We start from the raw sequence: 8,504 nt of genomic DNA on the forward strand, positions 1-8,504 counted from the left end.
CTCGGCCTGGGTCTACAAATGGGAGGTGTGTCGATATTTCCGGGACTGCTTCTCTATCTCTGTGAAGGCACAGGCTGAGGGGTGTGGGCGCTCTGAGAAAACTCTTGGATAGATCATCTCCCCCAAATCTAATCTCATTGACCATGGGGCTCCGGCCTTCTACCAGGGACGGATTGTCCAATAAGCAAAGCAATCACCTGCTCAAGTCATCTACAAACGAGGATATGGTTATCCAAAGCAACGACTGGGCAATGTATAAACCAGTCCATTTCTTTCCATGCTTGTTCATAAAAATAAATAAAGAAAAGGAAAGAAAACACTGCTATCCTGTTGGCTTCAAATCATAGCTACCATGTGAGTCATTCTCCCATGGAAAAGGATGGATGGGTTGGAACTACTTAAGGTTGGACGTCCAGCACTACCCACCAGCTCCACCAGGGGGCTCATCACAGCAAACCCACTGCCGTCTGGTCCATTCCACTCATAGTGACTCCATGGGGTGATTTCGTGGCTGTGAATCATGACAGAAGCAGACAGACTCATCTTTCTCCAGCAGAGTGGCTGGTGGTCTTGAACCACCCACGTTACCCGTCATTCATGCAACACTTATCTGACAGCACCATCCCTAAGCCCAGCTCACTGCCATGGAGTCAAGGGAACTCACAGCGATCTCCTGTGGGTTTCTGAGACTGTAAGTGTTGATGAGAGTAGAGAGCCCAGTCTTTCTCCCGCAGAGCCGATGGTGGTTTCGAACTGCCTATCATGCAGCAGATCGTAGCCCAAAACTGCATGTCCCCACTGCAAGCACCACCAGGACTCCCAGGCTGCTGACTGGGGCTTTATCTCATAGATTTGATTCTTAATGTTATGGTCATGGTCAAATGAAGGGGATTTCATTAGCTACTTACTTTATTTACCGTTTTGAATATAAAGAATGAAAACATTCTCTTTTTTTCGTTTGGAAAGTAGCTTGTGTGTCACAAAAGACTGTAAGCCAGTTTCCATTTTACTTTTGACCACTCAGACCATGGTGGAGATCTGATGGGTAAGAAAGCTGGAATTGTTCCGGCTGTGAACCTTCAGAGAAAGCATTCTTGAACTAAAACCAATCTCACTGCTATCGAGCTGATGCCAACTCTTTATGGGAGCCGAGTCTTTCTCCGGCACAGCTGCTGGGGGTTTCAAACTGCAGACCAGGAGGATCGCAGCCCAACGGATAACCATTGCAATCTCGTTGATCCTGCCCCTCTGGGACTGGGTAGCACTGCCCCCTGTGGATTTCCTATACTGTAACTCTGTACGAGCGTAGAAAGCTCCATCTTTCTTCCTTGGAGCGGCTTGTGTTTGCAAATGGATTGTGGCAGGTGAAGGGTCTTATTAAAAAAGAAACTACATACTAGACTCTCATCTGTAAACCACATAGTCCATTGGAAGGCGTATATTCTTGTATGCTGCTAACTCAAGAAATCCCCAAACCCACTGACGTCAAGTCTATCCCGACTCATAGAGACCTGATAGGACAGGGTAGAACTCCTCCCATGGGGTTCTGAGACAATATATCTCTACTGTAGTAGAAAGCCTGGCCATTCTCTCAAATAGCGAGTGGTGGCTTCAAACTGCTGACTTTGCGGTTAGCAGGCCCCAGCGTAACGCACTGTGCCAACAGGACTCTGTGTATGCAGTTAGACCCTCTGTCTAAAGCGTGTGGCCTGTGGGAAGGAGTGGGCAGAGGAAGAAGCCTTATGAGCTGTCAGAGTCCTCAGCGTCATTGAGCTGGCCCTGCCTCAGGTCTCTGCAGCTCCCAAAGACCACCGAGCTCGATCCTTCTTGACACCACCTCTTCTTTGGTTTCTACCCTCCCGGCATCCTGGTGGTCAGGGCCTTCGATAACTTCTGCATGGAGGCCATGCTCATGCTGCCCTGTTGGTTCCACCTTCCCATCTTCTGGGGCGACTGGTGAAGAAGGGGAGCTGTGGGCAGAGCTGGGTCTCAGAGCCTTCGCCTTCCTCCAATGGAGATGGAGGTAGGTTGATAATCCTGGTCCCCCAAATTGCCAATGACACACACTCGCCCCCTGCAATACCCAGGAGTCCAGTTTCTGAGCATGGTACCCCCACCTCTCTCCTCTTTTAGCCTACTCAGACCTGGCTAGCACCTCCTACTTGCCCTCTAGACCTGGAGGCTGCCGGGTGGCCGTTCTTGCACAGGGGAGATTCCAGAGAGGGGCTGCAGGCAAAACCCAGACACTGAGTGTTCAGGTGCAGTTGGCACCAGAACTTGGCGTGGGCCATGTACCCAGGTTGCCCCAAGAAGGGGTGGGTGGGCATGGGTGGGTAGCCTGAGTCCACGCAGTTATGCCCCTCTCCAGGCCTTGCTGGTGTGGGGCTTCTCGCTCAGAGTGAAGGAGCTCGCCCTGGAGACCACCAAGGCGCTGACCTGGCTGTGGGCGCAGATGCACCTTGCCCCAGGCTCTTCAATGGTCAGTAGGACCTGCTGCTGGGCGCCGAGCTCCGCCTCACTGCCCCGGAGTCCTCTAGTCAGGGCCGCGCCAAGCTGGCAGCGGGTGACCTTCACCTTTGGCTTCTTTCCTGCCCACATTGGGGGCCTAGTCCACGCGCAGTCATGCATGTGGACATGCTGCTCACGCCCCACAAGCAGCGGCTGAGACACCTCTTCCATGAACTCTAAGGTGGCCCTGACCGCTGCCACCTCATCCCCTCCTAAACTGACCTGCTGCTCCCACCCTCTAGCCCGGGTGTCCAGGGAGTGAAATAAAGAAGAGGAACCCCACGCATGTGTGTGTGTGTGTGTGTGTGTGTGTGTGTGTGTGTGTGTGTGTGTGCCAGCACCCGTGAGAGCATGCTAGCACACAGCCAGGACGGACCAGGCCGCAGGTCCAGCACCCAGTCCCCTTGGCCTTGACCCTCACTGTGACTTGCAAACAGGCTTGATTTCGGGCAGGATCGGGAGGAATCATCTCCTGGGGATTTGTGTGCCCCCCCACCCCCTGCCACACACATACACAGCTGGCACTTATGGGACCCACTGGATAAGCTGCACTGTCCCCTCCCCACACCAATCTCTTCAATACCTGGGGGTTGCCCCTCCCTCGAAAACGCCTTCCCGGACCCAGTCCTATGGCCAGCCTAGACCACATAAGAAGAAGTTCAAAGTTCACCTCCAGGGAAGAGTCTGGAGCTTTTTGGTCTCTGGCCACGGATCTCAGGGCTACGGCCACTTGCCAACTCACACACACAGGCAAAGCCAGGCTTCCAGGCCCAGAAAACCTTACCGAGGGCAGGCTTCCAGGCTCTCACTTCTGCCACCCTGAACCCCACGGAAGACAGGAGGCCAAGGGATGGAGGTTTCCTCAGCTCCCCCACTCACCTACCAGGAAAACCCCAGGAAGGCGGTGGCTGGAATCAGCGTTGGTCTGGCAGTATGTGACCACATATTTTTTCATGGCTGAACGGAAAGGGAGAGGCTCGGAGGCCTGGAACTGGAGGGAGGACCTCCAGTTTTCCTCACTCTGCAGGTCAAGCGAGCCCGGAAGCTCTTAGGGAGCTCATTCCTCATTCTCTCTCACCTCTCACCCAGGCATCTTCTCCACCCTCCTGCTCTTCCTCCTTCTCTTCACCTCGCTCTGGCCCATCTCCCTTCTCTACTTTGCCTGGCTCTACCTGGACTGGGACACGCCCAACCAAGGTGAGTTTCGGGCAGCCCCCTCCCCAAACCCACAAAAACTGGCGGGACAGGAGCCTGGGAGGACTCTGACATGCCAACTTCTGTGACCTGTGATCCCAGTTGAAGATGCTCCATGTGGATGAGGAATCAGACAATTTGGAAGTACCTGAGGGATTATTTTCCTATCAAGGTGACTGGTCAGATGGCCCAGGCACAGGCAGTGGGGAGGGGTGCACGGCCATCTTCTACCCCTCCAAGGACCTTACACTTGGAGGTCCACTGATGTGGAGGACTAACTTTTCCCAGTGTGACGTTCCCTTTGCCTCTCTCTCCCTGATCCTCCCAGATCACCCACAGCTTGTGAAAACAGCTGAGTTGCCCCTGGACAACGTGATGGGCGCCCACCCCCACGGGATCGTGTGCATCGGGTACAGCTGCAATTTCTGCACAGAGAGCAACGCCTTCTCCCAGAAGTTCCCTGGGCTCCGGCCCTTCCTGGCCACGTTGGCAGGCTTATTCCCCCTCCCCATCTACTGTGACTATCTCATGATTTCTGGTGAGCATGGAGGAGGAAGAAGATGATGATGGGGAGGTGGAGGAGGAGTTGACAGTCCCCAAGGCAAGAGTCACACCTCCACCAGTACTACTCCCTCAGGGGCTTTGATTGGATGCTGGTGATCTGGTGTCTGCACTTGGACTAGAGGCTGACACCTAGTGGCATGAGGGCATATGGAACAATAGTGGGAACTCACCCTTCCCATAAAGTTGAGGTACTCAGGAACCTCTGTGCTGGTGGTGACTGCTTCCTGCACCGCCTCCATCAACCCCCACCCACCCACCCCCAATACAGGACTCTGTTCTGTGGACCATCAGAACCTGAACTATATCCTGTCCCAGAACCCGTGTGGCCAGCTCGTGGTCATCGTCGTCGGGGGTGCCCAGGAGATGCTGGACTCAGGCCCTGGCCAGCACAGTCTTAATCTCCTGAATCGCAAAGGCTTTGTGCGACTTACGCTGCAGCACGGGTGAGTGGCTCTGATGTCCCCCGGGGTCACTGGAAGATGCTGGAGCTTTCACCTGGGTCCCGCTGAAGGGCAATATAGGCAGGTAGAGTGCCCACCTCCGCGCTGAGTTCTCACACCAAGCCAAACACGGTGCGCAGCCTCCGTCTACCCTATTGCATATCTGTGCATCAGAAAGAGGCAAGGTTAGAATGCCCAAAAAAGGGCCCCGGAAGTCCTGAGTTCAAGTCCCTGGCACTATCTCAGAGGCAAGCCTTTGGCCATGTCTCCTCACCTGGGAAGTAGCGCACACGCCGCCTGGCAAGCCTGTCATGTTGTAAAGGCGGAATGAGAAAAGTATCTGTAGTGCACCGTTGAGTCTCAAGAAAGGTGAACCCTTCCTGGGGGATCTTCCTTGGTGGCCAGAGGTGGACGCCCTCTTTGGTGTGACTTCTGGGGTCTTGGGAAGCAGCAGCTGAGAGCCTCTGAGGCAGCTCAGGCGCCAGCCACCAGCCTCATGCCTCCCTCCTCTCCTCCCAAGGGCCTCCCTGATACCCATCTACTCTTTCGGAGAGAATGGTATCTTCAACGTCAAGACTTTTCCTGCCGACTCCTGGCAGTACCGCTGCCAGATGACCTTCAAGAAACTGGTGGGCTTTGCTCCTTGCATCTTCTTTGGCCAGAGTCTCTTCTCGGCCAAATCCTGGGGCCTCATGCCCTTCCCCAGGCCCATCATCATGGTGGGTGAGTACTCATCTCCTAGGGAAAGCTGCCCTCGGACTCTTGGGCATCACAGGACTCTGTGCTCAGCAGCTGCCTCCCTGTCCCCCCAGTGGGCCGCCCCATCGGCGTGCCCCAGGTCCTCCACCCCATGGAGGAAGACGTTGACCATTACCACACACTCTACTTGAAGGCCCTGGACCGGCTGTTTGAGGAGCACAAGGAGAGCTGTGGTGTCCCTGCTGATGCTCACCTCACCTTCCTCTATTCCAGGCCTCGCCCTCCCTCCTCTGCCGAGTGCATGGCCAGGACAATGCCACCACCCCTCCCTGACCTGTGGCTCCCCTCCACCTAATAAAAGCTGTTTCCCTCTCAGGATGCCAGCGTCATTCAGTAGGGAGCCCGTCTGCAAAGAGACAGCCCATTCCCATTGGAGCAAGTAGGCTCAGGCACCCCCCATCTTCAACCTGAGCTTCTGCTTTGATTTGGGGCGAAAAGCCCTGAATTCTCCTCCTAGGGAGGCTCAATGCAATGTGAGACTGTCAACAAGTCCTTTTCCCCTGATTCGGCCCCCCACCGCCATCTGTCAATGGAGTCACCTGCTAGCTGAGAGCAAAAGGACACTGGGACAATGTCGGGGAGAGGGGCTAGGTGGAGGGGCGAAATTTGAGGGAAAGCAGAGAGAGAGGTGGATGTGGGGGGAAGCATGGGTGCATGCTTTGGGTGAACGGACAGAGTCAGTTGGTTTTCCATTCAACAATTCACGTGCCTTTTGCTTTGTGACATTGATTGTAAACCCACAAGGCAGCAGCACTCTTTCCACTTCCTCCCTGGTTTACCGTTTCCCTGCTCCTGTCTTTCTTGTCTTCTGAGCTTCACCTCTGGGCAGACACTGACCCTTTTTGTCTCAAAAGGTTTGCTGCTACAGTGAGTGCACCCACTTGTAGACCTGGTGCTTTTGCTCCCATTTGGAGGCCCGTCTCTGATTTCCCTGAAGTACTTTTGGCCTTGTATAGTCATTGTTCTGTCTCCCATGGCGCTCTCCTTGACCAATACAAGCTTTCTGCGGTGTTCCTTAATTCCTGATAAGGGCCTCCTAGATTCACCAACAATGCTCCTGAGTGTTGAGGCTTATTAGAGTGCTCACCAGGTTACAATTCAGATGAAATGTGCTCAGGATAAGATTGTTCAGACAGGCTGGTTTGTTCTTCACCACACCCCTTTAGGCAGGCCTCTCTCTGGCCTTGAGCCTCTTGGCTCAGCCTCTGCCCTGCTCCAGCAATGTGACAATTCTCTCTGGGGACTACCAATGAATGCCCAAAGGGCATGACACTCCACCGCAAGACTTGACCTGAAAGCACTCAGTTCCAGGTTTGTAGGGCACCATGTCCAGCTCTCCCAATTAGGTGCCCAGAGGCACCTACCTGCCTCCACAAACCACCCCGAGGCCCTGAAGCATTCAGTTTTACTCGCTCTGCGATCTGGGAAATCCGTGGCTCTGTGGTGTGCTCTGGATCCTGGTTCCGCTGTAAAGGCTGCTGCTGTGTCCTCTGTCACTGATATCTCCTGCATGAAGTTCCAGGCACAGGGAGATTCTTTCTTTTCTTCCAACAGTTTTGTTGGCACGTAGTTCACATATCATATAATTCAATTGTTCAATCGTTCACTCATATCAAGGAGAATTGTACAGTCATTACCACATCTATCTTAGAGCATCCCACAACCACTCCCAGCCCCCTTCTCATATGGTTACTACGCCTTTAAGATGAGTTGTGAAATCACAGTCCTTTCAGATGCTCCCTGCAGACGTCCCACAGGATCTTCTTTCTTGCTGGGAATGAGATATTCTTGCTCCTGGTATTGAGGTCGCTTACTTTATACCCCATGCCTGGCAAGCACAATGCATCATGTTACTCGCACTCTAGACCCAGTCCTATCAGTATCGCCCCCAACTCCTCAGATGACAGACTCATTATACAGTGGTTCTCCACCTTCCTCATACCGGGACCCTTTCATTACGTTCGTCATGTGGTGGTGACCCTGCCCAATCATAAAATTATTTTTGTTGCTACCTCATAACTATCATTTTGCTACTGTGTTGCATCAGGTGACCCCTGTGAAAGGGTTGTACGACCCCCAAAGGGGTTGAGACCCACAGGTGGAGAACCGATGCATTAGGAAAAGGTCATTTGGTCGGACTTCCAGAGACTGTCTAGATGAGCCACATTAAATAACGCATTGCTCCGTAGTCCTCTTTACTGCAGGCTTTAGGTCTGTATCCCAGACTGAAATAAGAACCATTCATCAAAATGCAATGAGTGCAACCACAAGTGTATAAAATACATCCCGTGGAAGAATTTCCCCTTGTTCCTCCATGAAAATCCAGGCATTCCCATTGCTTACCAGGGTCATTCTCAGTGAGAAGTTCTGTGTTCACTTCCAGTTGGTACAGAGAAGAGCTTAGTCCTTGCATTAGTCAGCACTCCCTCTTCATCCAAGGAGAGTGTTTGCCCCTCCTCCCTAGAATAGGCTAAGGGGCCCTATTGGTGCCGTGGTTAAGTGCTTACTTGCTAAAGAAACATTGGGGTTCAATTTACCCAGCATATCTGAGGCAGATCGGTTTGGCAAGCTACTTCTGTAAAGAGTACAGCCTATGGACCCCCAAGGGGGCAGCTCCACTCTGTCACACAAGGTGACTGTGGGATGGATTCAAATCACAGACCCAGTAAGGACAACATCTGGCTGCCAGCAGGTGTCTTCTTGTACCAGGCATGGAGTTTGGGGGAAGGAGGAATAGAGAAGATTGTGGTGGACCTCTTTGCTGCTCTCTCCTTTCGCTTCCTTACACAATGACTTGGGACTGGAGTAGAGGGCATGGGGGAAAGCCTTTGAAGTTCTCGCCTGGGCTGTCCTGTCACAACACATCCTGGTTACAGTGGATTCCCTTCCCTGATGGCCCCATTCCTGAAGTCCTCAGAGCTTGTTCTGGAACGCTTTTTGGAGCAACTCCTGTGCTGCTGCTTCCTTAACCTCTGGCTCTGGTTTCTGCCCCTGCTCCACCCAGGCTTTCTCTGTGGGACTCCCAGCTCCATGCCTGGG

The 8,504-nt window shown here is 53.3% G+C and overlaps 1 pseudogene; it reads left to right on the forward strand.

The window, feature by feature from the left end:
- The first annotated feature begins 2,017 nt into the window (after window positions 1-2,017).
- Window positions 2,018-5,596, forward strand: LOC142422949 (2-acylglycerol O-acyltransferase 3-like; annotated as a pseudogene).
- The last annotated feature ends 2,908 nt before the right edge of the window (window positions 5,597-8,504 follow it).

This window comes from Tenrec ecaudatus, chromosome 12 (genome assembly GCF_050624435.1).
Source record: "Tenrec ecaudatus isolate mTenEca1 chromosome 12, mTenEca1.hap1, whole genome shotgun sequence".
Lineage (NCBI taxonomy): Eukaryota > Metazoa > Chordata > Mammalia > Afrosoricida > Tenrecidae > Tenrec > Tenrec ecaudatus.